This window comes from Oryza sativa, chromosome 1 (genome assembly GCF_034140825.1).
Source record: "Oryza sativa Japonica Group chromosome 1, ASM3414082v1".
Classification (NCBI taxonomy): Eukaryota; Viridiplantae; Streptophyta; class Magnoliopsida; order Poales; family Poaceae; genus Oryza; species Oryza sativa.
Window position 1 is genome coordinate 41067136 of NC_089035.1, and position 12331 is coordinate 41079466.

Below are 12331 nucleotides of genomic sequence, written 5' to 3' on the forward strand. Positions count from 1 at the left end.
TCTCTCTCTCTCTCTCTCTCTCTCTCTCTCTCTCTTCCCAGAGAGTGATACAAAAGATAAACATCTAGTAGCTAATAGTACACAAGAACAAAGAGAAAAAAAATTAATCATATGCACAAATGTGTGTGTATATGTGCATATAGATATATGTCTGCACTAGTGTCTCAGCACTGGACTCCAAAGGTTGCAATGATAGGAAAGGACCAAACAAGCTCAACCCTACTCCAAAGATATCTCACTACTGCCTTTCCCCTTGATTGGCCTACATGCTTCTGTTTAGCCTTGGATCAACTCACCCCCCCCCCCTCTCTCTCTCTCTCTCTCACTTTCTATCCTCTTCAACCTTGCAAATGAAATGTGTGGCAAATGGCACTAGCTACCCATGGGGGCCTCCTCAAGCTGATATTTAGGCAGCAGCAGCAGTGTAGTGCACCTACTCAAGCAGATGCATCAGTTTGCATATGCAACTCTTGCTGGTTTGGACCTAAAAGGAGGGAGCTAGCAATGGTTGCTGCTTGACCTGCATTTTTATTTCTGCAGTTCCAACCATATGCAGTGCACCTCATAATTAGCACTGGTTAGAGAAGGAGACCTTTTCCATCTGCCTGCAGTCTCTCTGCATATGCATGACACATATGTCCACCATTTTGATCAAGTGAGTAGGTTATTGAATTTTCAGATGTTACACAAGACAAAAATGTCAGCAGGGTCAGCTAGGTTGGTTGGTTAGGTTATGATGGTGATTAGGCATAGAGTTTGGCAACTGTCATATGGTGACATGCATGCATATGCACCCCTCCTGGTGACTGGTTCAGTTACTTTGGGCTAAAGAACTCTCCTTGGATCAGATAACTACTACTACTACTAATTAAGTAGGCTGTCAACCATAAATCTATTAAGAACAAGCAGCAAATACATGTTTGGTTTTGGTTTGCTCGAGAGAGAGATAGATCATATATATAATAGCTAGACAGATAGATATATTATGCATGGTCAATTTCATGCCTCCCCTAATTCAGGCGTCCGGATAGATTGAATAATATTCCTTATCCACGTCTATCATCTGCAGTTTTCGTACCAAACAATATAAACTAGCCAATCATGCATGTATCCAACAGCATCAGGAAATCAGAAACCATGATCAAACTGAATAAACATCTGTCTCGAGTCCACTGACAAGAATGCTAGCCTAGCCTAGCTAGCTTGTCTGACAATTGGGAACAGCCCAAGCTTACACATATACTACTACTAATGATCTCTTTGCTAATCACAAATAGATCACTGCTCGAATACAATCTTATCTTCATCTTCTAGCTGTGTCAAGTTCCAATTGGTGCTTGATTGCAGCTTAGCTTAGCTAGCAACCTCTGAATCGCAAACGAACCAACGACCAGCTGCGTGTTGCCCTGACAGAAAGCAGAGAAGCTGCAGGTGTGTTCCAGCGCGCGCACACACACACACTGCATGTTGCTTGCTGCAAGAAATTGAGGATAGATCGAGAGTAATTAATTTGTGTTGGAGGAATGATTAAGCAGTAAAAAGAGAGCTGGAGATGGTAATCACTGTACGATTTCCCCCATTGTAACCGGCTTGGCTTCGTACGTACTATGTGTTGGTGGAAGCTGCAGAATGCAGATGCACATGCGAGCATTAGGCTGCATCCATCCACGCTCGAGCTGCAGATTATTTCAGAGAGATAATCAACAGGATTAATATAATTACTGCGTGTGAATCTGTAATAATCCTAGATAAAAGTTGGGTTGCTAACTGCTAAGGGCGTGTGTCCTTTGTGATGAATTTCCGAATAATAGGCATGATTTATGATAATTAATTATTCGAGGATATAAATTAAATGAAGGAATTCACTATTATAATTCTGAAAGATAGATTTTAAACAATATTTTTAAAAGTCATATGGAGGGTTTTTTTTTCAAAATTGAACTGTTTAGAAGCCGGTTAATCCATTCAACACACACAGGGCCGGCCTAAACAATAAATATTGGTAGTACGTAAATACGAGTATGAGATTTTTTTTACGGTGGAGCCCCTTGCTGTTGTCGAATTCTCAACTCTGGTCCCTCCATATCCGAGACAAAACCAGCAGCTAAGCTAGGCAGCTATACTCCTCCAGCTTTGGACTAGCGATCATTAATTACCGTTATTTCGTACGAGCACGCGAGGCAAGAGTATTTCAGGACTACGTGAACATTCTCTCAACTACTATTGTACTACACGGTTAATTACGAGCTATACATGAGTACTGGTAATAACAAGTGTATAGTATATAGTATAGTACTCTCTCCATCTACTTTTGATAGTTATATTTATAAATCTAAAAAATTTATTTTTGATAGGCATATTTCAATCCAACAACCTATCATCTTAATGTCTTTCTCGGATTTAATGCGCGACTCTCCATTCTTTCACACAAGATTGGCTATATGGACATCGAGAAATATAAATATTAATGAATCGTTTATTTACGAGGAATGACTAGTAGCATGCTTAAATGAATGATAAGTAAAATTACTTATCCTTGATCTATATGTCAAGATAAAATATGACTATCAAAAGTAGATGGAGGGAGTACATACTATAAAAACGATTTTTTATGGTGGCCAAAATAAGTTTTCATAAACAGTTAGCGGCACCTTGAGAGACCAAAGGTTGGTGATAATACGGTATTTTTCGCTAGCGGATATAGTCGTTTGATTTTTTTCTTAGTAAAGCTTCTTTAAGTTTGATTAAGTTTTTAGCAAAATATATTAATATCTCTACTATTATAAAAATTGAAGATGTTTTTGCCGGTATTTTGGTACATCATCCATGTATGAGTCGGTTTTCAAGTTCGTTCACTTTTGAAAATACAAATCTGTATTTGAGTCGGGTTTTAAGTTTGTTCGTTTTTAAAAATACAGGAGCAGTCGTATAAGAAATATTTTTTTAAAAAAACTTACATGTTAACTTGAGATGATCAGACTTCTAATTGCAGCTCATAATTTTCTAGAAAAAAAATATATATCCAAGCAAATTCTCATAGTGAATTTCACTTTAACTAAACCATATAAAAATAATAAAATTAAAATAGCCTTCACCCGTTACAACGCACGGACATTCTCTCTAGTTTTCAATACAAAACAAACATCGTATCAAAATATATTCAATGTTAAATTTAATGAAACTAATTTTGAGTCATAAATGTTACTATTTTTTTCTATAAATTTGACCAAACTTAAATAACTTTGACTAACAAAAAAAATCAAATAACTTGTAATATGAAACGGAGAGATTTTTTTTAAGGCAAAAGCTTTGAAGCGGTACATGCACATTATTATTTTCTCAACTACTATCGTATTTGAGAGAGTACTGGAATTGAATACTAAAGCGAGAGCTAGCTAGCTAGCTAACCTGCAGAATGTCGAGCCCAGATCGAATTGATTGAAGGAAGAACGTTGATCGATCATTTGTGGTTTCAAACCAACGATCGATGGGATCGATGGATCGCCATGAATGAAGGAATTGGAGAGGAGGGCAACAGTTGATTAATTAAGCAAGCAGCAGCAGCTACAGTTAATTAAGCTGCCACTGCTACGTACATCTCCAGCCATCTACTGTTGCATTCATGTGCAGATGGATCCATGCGTGTACGCATCGATCCATCGATCGAGCTGCAAACGTGAGGCTGCGTGAAATATTTAATGTGGATCGTGAGTACGTAATTAAGTGCATGTTCATAATTTGTGGTAGAATCAGTTCATCTAAATTTAAAGTCTCAAACTTAAATGTTCGTATTTACGACTAATTATTTTTAAGTGGTAGACGATGTACTCGTCGATAGTGAGATGTCTATAATGACTTCGTCAATCTTAAGATATACTGATATAGTCTATCGGAGGTGCTCATAATTAAGAATAAGGTTAGTGTGTGTGCGTAATTTTAGGAAATTTAATTGTTGGAAATTCAACACAAGTGTATCTAACGGTCCAAACTAAACAACCGATCTGCTTATATATGCATCCAACATGTGTTTGATTATTTTTTTTTCGATTATTACATATATGTACTGATATGATGGATCAATCGTATGCGCGTACATGCACATATAAACTAGTACTAGTGTTGATATTTTAGGAACGTGTATGTACATATATAATTAGCTGGAAATTAAACCGGGTGTGTACCACTGCACTGCGAGCAACTGTTCATGCGAATGTTTAAATATATTATATATACATATGGGCTGGGTCTCACTACATACAGGCACAGCTAGTGGTGTATACAACCTGTCGAATTCGTGCAGAGATGGATGGATCATGGATGGAGCTAGTAAGTTAGTCAGCAGCCGGGGCCTGCACATTTGTTGCACTCCTGGCTGCACTGCCGGCTGCATATGCGTCCAATGCTTACCAATATAATGCTAGTATAATATACTCGCTCTGTCCCAAAATATAAGAATTTAGTATCGGATGAGGCATAACCTATCTAGATTCGTAGTATTAGAAAATATCTTAATCAATTTTAAATTCTTATATTTTGGGACGGACGGAGAAGTACGACGTATGCTATAGCAGATACCTTTACTAGTTGCTGTCAGTACATACATACGTGTACCCCCAGTCTGGCCTGCAAGCATTGAGATCTCAGACGACTCAACGGATCTATGGTCGTGTCTAAGGAGTTCGAGATTTTAAGAAACAATTGGAGAGAAACTGAAAAGGCTAGGTAAGTGTCCTAGCTAGCTTGTAGAATATTTTAATTTGGGGGTAATCTAGATAAGACTTTGGAATATATAGAGAGCCGAAGATTACAGTAGAAACTATGCAACCTAATGTACTTTCTCCGTTTCATATTGTAAGATTTTCTAGCATTACCCACATTTATTTAGATGTTAATGAATCTAGACATATGTATGTGTTTAAATTTATTAATATCTATATGTATGTGAGTAATGGTAGAAAGTCTTACATTGTGAAACGGAGGGAATACGTACTGTCACGTATTTCACGCGCGTATATATATACAAGGCAGCCGGAGCTAGCTGAGCATGGAGATGAGGGCGAATTGATAAATAGGCCGGCCAGCCTTTTTCTACTTTGGGCCCATGCTTGCGGAGAGGCTGGCTAGATGGGCCGAGATGGATCATGATCCACCCAGCCGTGAAGCTAGTGATGGGCCGGGTCTCTCGGTCCATGTTAATCAGATCAGTACGTCATCGATCGATCGTGGCCCTGCAGAGGCAAATGAACGGCCGGGATTTTTTTTTCCAGCAGCTTCTCTCTCCGTGTCAGTGTGCGCCTGTCTTTGCAGTAGTAGCAGACTACTGAGACTAGCAGAGCAGTAGAGTACAAGTATACGGCTAACAGTAGAGTGGTGCAGTAATTAAAGGGAATCAGAGCAGGTAAATACACTGCAAAATGCGACAGCTGCAGAGAGAATGGAATGTAATTAAGGTCATGTAACTAGTACAATACTACGAATTTGTGGCTGCAGTCCTCTGATACTCGGATTTTCTTTTTCTTTTTTTCTTTTCAAGCCAATCCGGCCCGGCACAGATAGCTACTCATATAAAAAGGACATAAATATTATGGAAGAACTTAGTATTAAATAATTAGAAGAGATAAGACTTTAAACTTAGATTGACTGGCTCACCAACTTATGAAGCTAACCAGAAGACCCTAAGTGTTTCTCGATAGCTACTCATATTAACCACGGGACACAGGAAACAATATAATGTGCATATAATTATTATTGGTTGCAGGGCGTGCAGCCAAAACTAGCTGCTGCAGGACAATGGATCCAAATGAAATTAAGCTGTTGATCAGGACCTTGAATAATTAATTCATTACTACTGTATTTACTGTGCACCGTACTTTCCATGGCTGGAGTATATGCTCGATCCATGCATGTGGGTTGAAGCCTTGAAGAAGATGAGAGGCAGTCTGCAGATCTCTGCAAGAAGCCTATCGACCCTGCAAGAGCCACTACTACAACCCATTTAGTTCACATTAAACTTGTCCTAAACTCCTAACTTTTCATCACACCGCATCACATCTAAAATTTTTCTACTCATATAAACTCTTAACTTTTTTTCCAAACACAGCACTAGTACAGAGCATAGATGTAGTAGAGCGGTAATTAACTACTTCTGCTGCTAGCTACTGCAGTAAATATATAAAAGGTGATTAAGGCAAACTTAATCCATCCCTTAATAACAGATTATCTCTTTCATTTATTTAAAATAAGTTTATTTTTGAGTAATCTTGCATTGCAATTTGTGAAAATAGTGGACAAATATATCATGAATATAGATAAAGAGAGAAATAATTATATTAAGATTTGATAAAGTGAGGATAATATAATATTTTTGATCTTGTATTAGCATGTGTGGGATAAACGAAAAATAAACTTATTTTTAAAAGGAGGAAGTTGACATTCTTGAGGCTTACATAATTTGATTATCTTCAGCTAGCAGCACAAGCTACGTACGTACGTGCATTCATGCATCTATATATAGAGAGAGAGAATGCATTTTGATTAAAACTAAAAATCTTGATTGTGCCGGTATATGAACAGATCGATGAGCTGCGGCTGCGCATATATAGATATGTAGGCTACGTACGCACGCCCGTACTATATATAGAACAAATGGAAGAGAGAGAGAGAGAGAGAGCAATTACTACTCAAGTATACCATATATAGATACCACGTAGGTTTAATTGTACCGTGATTGGTTATATATACAGAGAGAGAGATCAGCCTAGGCCGGTCCAGATGGATGAGAGTAGTGACCATCCTATAAAAAATTTATTAGTACCGAATGTGATACATTCTAATACTATATGAATCATATATATATATATGTTCTCTAATACTATACGAATCATATATATATATATATATATATATATATATATATATATATATATATATATATATATATATATATATATATATATATATATATATATATATATATATATATATATATATATATGTGTGTGGATTTATAGTACAAGAATATGTTAGACGGCGGAGGGAGTATGTATATATGGAGCTGATGATCGATATGATGATGTCGACGATAATGTACGTATTCTTCTAATCTTCTTGCATATATATAATAATTAAGTTGATCGCTAGCTAGTGTAATTAACACTAGACATGAGACACATGTCACGTGGTGATGATCGATGATGGATGTACAGTATAATCACTGCAGAGAGTTTGTTTGCATGTGCATGGATTTACGTATTTATATATATATATATGCTCTCGCTCATTCATTCATTGTCGACGATCGATCGTACGTGCAGCTAGCCATACATATATGCATGCATGCAGATGAACATATATATAAGACATATATATTATTTTATATATACACTAATTAAGGTCGTAGTACTAATTAATTAATTAATAACATGCATGGTAACAAAACCTAGCTTAAATACGCTGTCAGCGACGCATGCATGTCGAGTCCATACACGCTGTCGGCCCAACGTTATAGGCAGGCTGCGTAGGTCAGAGTACGTACACATGCTTCAAGTTCAATTCGATCGTACCCTCTGCAATATTGCCTCGTCGATCTATACGTACATTACGGCTACGGGTGTACGTATACGTACGTGAATTCGATCCTAAGTACTCAAGTACGTGTACATGCATGCAGTGGTAGCGTAGCTAGGGTTTAATTTAATTTGCAAGCAGGCAACGACGGGATCAGTGCGTATAAATTAAGTTCAGTATACCTACTTAATATACATAGCATTATATTTCTCCATGTATATATTCATTGATTTTTGAAGTTACTAGTAGTAATTCTTTGAGCGATTTTGTATACATACACCAAGTAGTATGTGTGGCACAAAATAAGCAGACGTACGTACGTACTGACTTCAAGTCTGAACACTGGAGTAAAGTATACTTACTACGGACCACACTTGAATTGGATCGATATATGCATGGATGGATGGATTATCCATGCAGGCCGGCCGGCAGCAGCAAGGCTCTGCACTCTCCAGGCAATCGATGTATATGCCGCAATCACTCGATCGATCCATGCATAGAGATTCATGTTCATCAATACTAATATTTTTTTACTATATATAATACATGCATGCCGGCCACTTCTCTAGCAGAGAAAACGGGCCTATCTGCTTCTCTACCCTGTCAATTTTTTTTTGGTAGATAGAGTTCATATAATATGTGTTTGGCTTGCTACCATTTGCTACCAATATGCTTTTTATAGTAAAGAAAGTTCTAGAGTGCTACCAAATTGACAATGCTTTGGCTCTAATCCAAACCAATCAAACTACTATTTAAATAGCCAAACAATTGGTAGACCACATTTTGGCATCAATTCAAAATGGCCCAACGTATACCAAGCAAAATCAATGATTATTTGTCCTAAATACTCTCTCTGTCCTAAATTATATATATGACATGCCGTTAATTTTCCGTCTTATTAAAAATATATAAATATTATTTATTTTGACTTGTTTTATCATAAAAAAACTACAATCTTAACTTATATTTATACTAATTTTTTAATGAGCTGACGAATGATTAAACCTTATATGTAAAATTTGACAACATCATAGTACATTTGAAGACGTAGATAAGTAATACATACTCCTATATAAACATACAAGTGCACATGTCTGCCTGGTCAGCTGCATTGCATCGTCTATCTATATCTGATCGATCGGTCAGTCTGCAGCGGCTAGCCAGCTCTGCACTGTTGCAGCTTGCAGGTGTGTAACAGTTCTGATCAGAATCAATGGCGTACTGACCGTTGATCTAGCAGCTAGCTCGATCTGAATCTTCCTCTTCCATCGATCGATTCTCTACCTCTTCTCTCAGGATCAGTCTGTCTGGCTGTTGGTAGCGTGACACTACGTACTTCTTTCGTTTCTTACAAGCCACACAGTCACGCTTTGCGTGACTTTTAATCCTGTTTAAGAACTCTCTATATGGTTTATTAGTTTAGCTTAGCTTTTAAGAAGATTTTGGCATAAGTTAATTTGTTTACAAAGTATCGATTACTCTAGATATAACCAATTATAAATATAACTAAATTGTACTGTATGTTTATAATAGGAAGCCTCTTCTTTATTCTCCTTGTTTCCAGTCTCTTTGTACCATGTGTCTAGGAGGAGACCAGAAGGCTCCGGGAACTTTCATATGTTTAGCCATTGTTTATCCGAACTCTTTATTCGACGATTGATATTTTTTTTATGATGTGGCGCATTCTCGTGCAAGAAAGTTTGCTGCTTTCACTATAGAAGATTATAAGTCATTTTGATTTATTTTCTATTTAAATTTCTTTTAAGTATGACTAAATTTATAAAAAAGTTAGCAATATCTATCATACTAAATAAGTTTTGTTAAATGTAATATTGAATATATTTTTATAGTATGTTTGTTTGTGTTGATAATGTTACTACATTTTTCTATAAACTTGATCAAATTTAAAAGGTTTTGACTAGAAAAAGTCTTATGCTCGCTATGATTTATAAAATTCTTTACTACTACGTAATACTATTGACTTTTGATTATGACGTTTAATCATTCGTCTTATTAAAAAAAATAGATAAATATCATTTGTTTTGTACATTGTAATTTATTTTAACATTAAAAGTTCTTTACGAATAACCTAAATTTTGGAATAAGTCGAATGATCGAACGCTCAACTTAAAAGTCAATAATATCGTATATAATATATAAAAAATGTGGTGAGTAGAGTATGTACATACCGGCCATGTGCGAGTATAATTGTACGCTGCATCCACAATTATTTTGTACTACGTATCTACTCCCTCCGTTCCATAAAAAAACCAACCTAGTACCGGATGTGACGCATCCTAATATATATATATATATATATATTTGTTTGGTGCTTCATGGTGCCCGGGCACCATGATTGAAATTTACTATATACCCAATTCAAATGAGTATGAAACTTTTTCAAATATTTAGGTATTAACGTTAACTACTTTAGTAACTAGTTCAAAGCAAGTTTGAACTGAATTCAAACTTGCTTTTGTTAGATTTTGATTCTAGGTATATAGCATCCAAACATATAATTAGTTAGGTATGTAATAATGGATTGTGAAATAAAGTTAAATTTGAGTTGTTTTGTTGCTAGGTATAGGTATGAATCGAATACTTATAAGTAGGTATATACTCACAATTTGAAAATTTTGAAAAATTTGGGCGAATTTGTGTATTTCATACCATGTTGCCCGGGCACCATGGTGCCCCATATGAGTGTCCTATATATGTACATATATGTATATATATATATGTATATATATATATATATATATATATATATATATATATATATATATATATATATATATATATATATATATATATATATATATACATACATATATATATCTAGATTTATCGTACTAGAATATATCATATCCGGTTCTAGATTCGTTTTTTAGGGACGGAGGGAAGAAGGGGAAATGAACAACAACGTGAGGAGAGAGACCCTAACCAGCAGAAAAAAGAAAAGCAATCGATCCGTGTACCGTATATATATATATATATATATATATATATATATATATATATATATATATATATATATATATATATATATATATATATATATATATATATATATATATATATATATATATATATATATATATATATATAGTGTACCGTATTTCTATACGCGTGCAGGTAAGCCACACGTACTTAAAATACGTCATAAATACGGAGAATGATAACGCGCGCGTTCCGTGTCCGTGTGCCGCTGTAGCTGGGCCCACTTATCGCTAGTATACGTACACATGCATGCATATGCACGAGCATCGTATTAATGTACGCATATGTCCACGAATCAGCCAGCAGCAGAACTGTCGGCTTTCTTTCTTCTTCTTCTTTTTTTTTTTTTGAAATTAAAATTCTTCTTCTCTAGTAGTACGTGTTTTAATTCTCTGTCTTTCCCGCGCGCGATCCTCGTCCGGTTCATAAAATAACATCTGTGTTGCGAAAAAAGATAATGAGGGACCAGTACTCGAATGATCGAATCGAGTATCAAAATTAAAGGTTGGTGGATGCATGGCACTAATAATTAACCATATGAAAACTTCCTCCGCGCTAAGATATGATCATTTTTGAAGTTATGATCAGCTAAAATAAAAAAAATAGATTAAGAAGTAGCTATACTTTAAACAAATTTATGCGTGAAAGCTATTATATATTGGCATAGAGGAAGCAGGTGTGGTTGTGTGATTGGTGATGTTATTTTTTACTAGCACACACTTGAGCAGGGCGGAGGGCGGAAGTAAAGCCGAAAACTGCTTGGGCTTGACTTGCCTTCATAATCATGCTTTAAATTCTCCCTAAACCACCATTTAACTTTGTGAGAAAATGAATATCCGTTACCCGATACATATTTAAGACTTTAAGTCCTAAGCTTTTATGATTTTTAGCCCTTCCACTACGCACTTGAGTCGTTGAGAAAAAAAGAATGGAAGGGAGCAAAAAACGAAGCGATAACAGACAGTCAGCTGTGAATGAACGATACCACAGTACCACACGAATTCTCTTAATGAAAAAGATACCCCTCTGATTCTATATTAATTGACGTTTTGGACAAGGTTGAGGTTAAAATTTTATAACTTTAACCATCAATAACTTGAAAAATATTTAATTTAAAGAAACTAGAAAAACATATATAGATTTGTCTTTCAAAACACTATAATAAAAGTAAACATACATTTATTTATTATATATATTATAATAGAAAAATAAGGTCAAAGGTATATCTTATAGAGCGTGTTATTGTCTAAAGCGTCAATTAAAATAAAACCGGAGGGAGTAAGTGATTAGTTTCAAATAAGGCTATAAATTCCACAAGAAAAACTGGTCTATAAGTTTACTTCCAAAAATGTAAATGAACGATAATATGCTTCATGGGCTGACGCGTCAGGATTCGTTTGAATGGGCCTCAATCGCGGTCCATCCACGTGTGTAAGCCCATACTTGTATATGGGCCAAATTTTAGGCCAATCCAAGCGAGGGCCGAGAGACTCTGGAACCGTTTCGCTTTTTTTTTTCTTGCCTTGCTGGACGCAAAGTAGGTTATTGGGCTGGACTCCATCAAAGCCCATCAATTCGATCCATTTGTGGTCTGTTTTTGCATCGCCGGTAAATTAAATGGGCTGGTTTAGTATGAGCGTCCAGTTAACTACTGCTACTGTGTTGTGCTCAAGATGTTTTTATTGAATGAGTCCTTGAGAAATAACCGTTTTACTCTTATGCCCCTATGAGTTTTCAGATAGGATCCCAAATTCACAATCTTTTT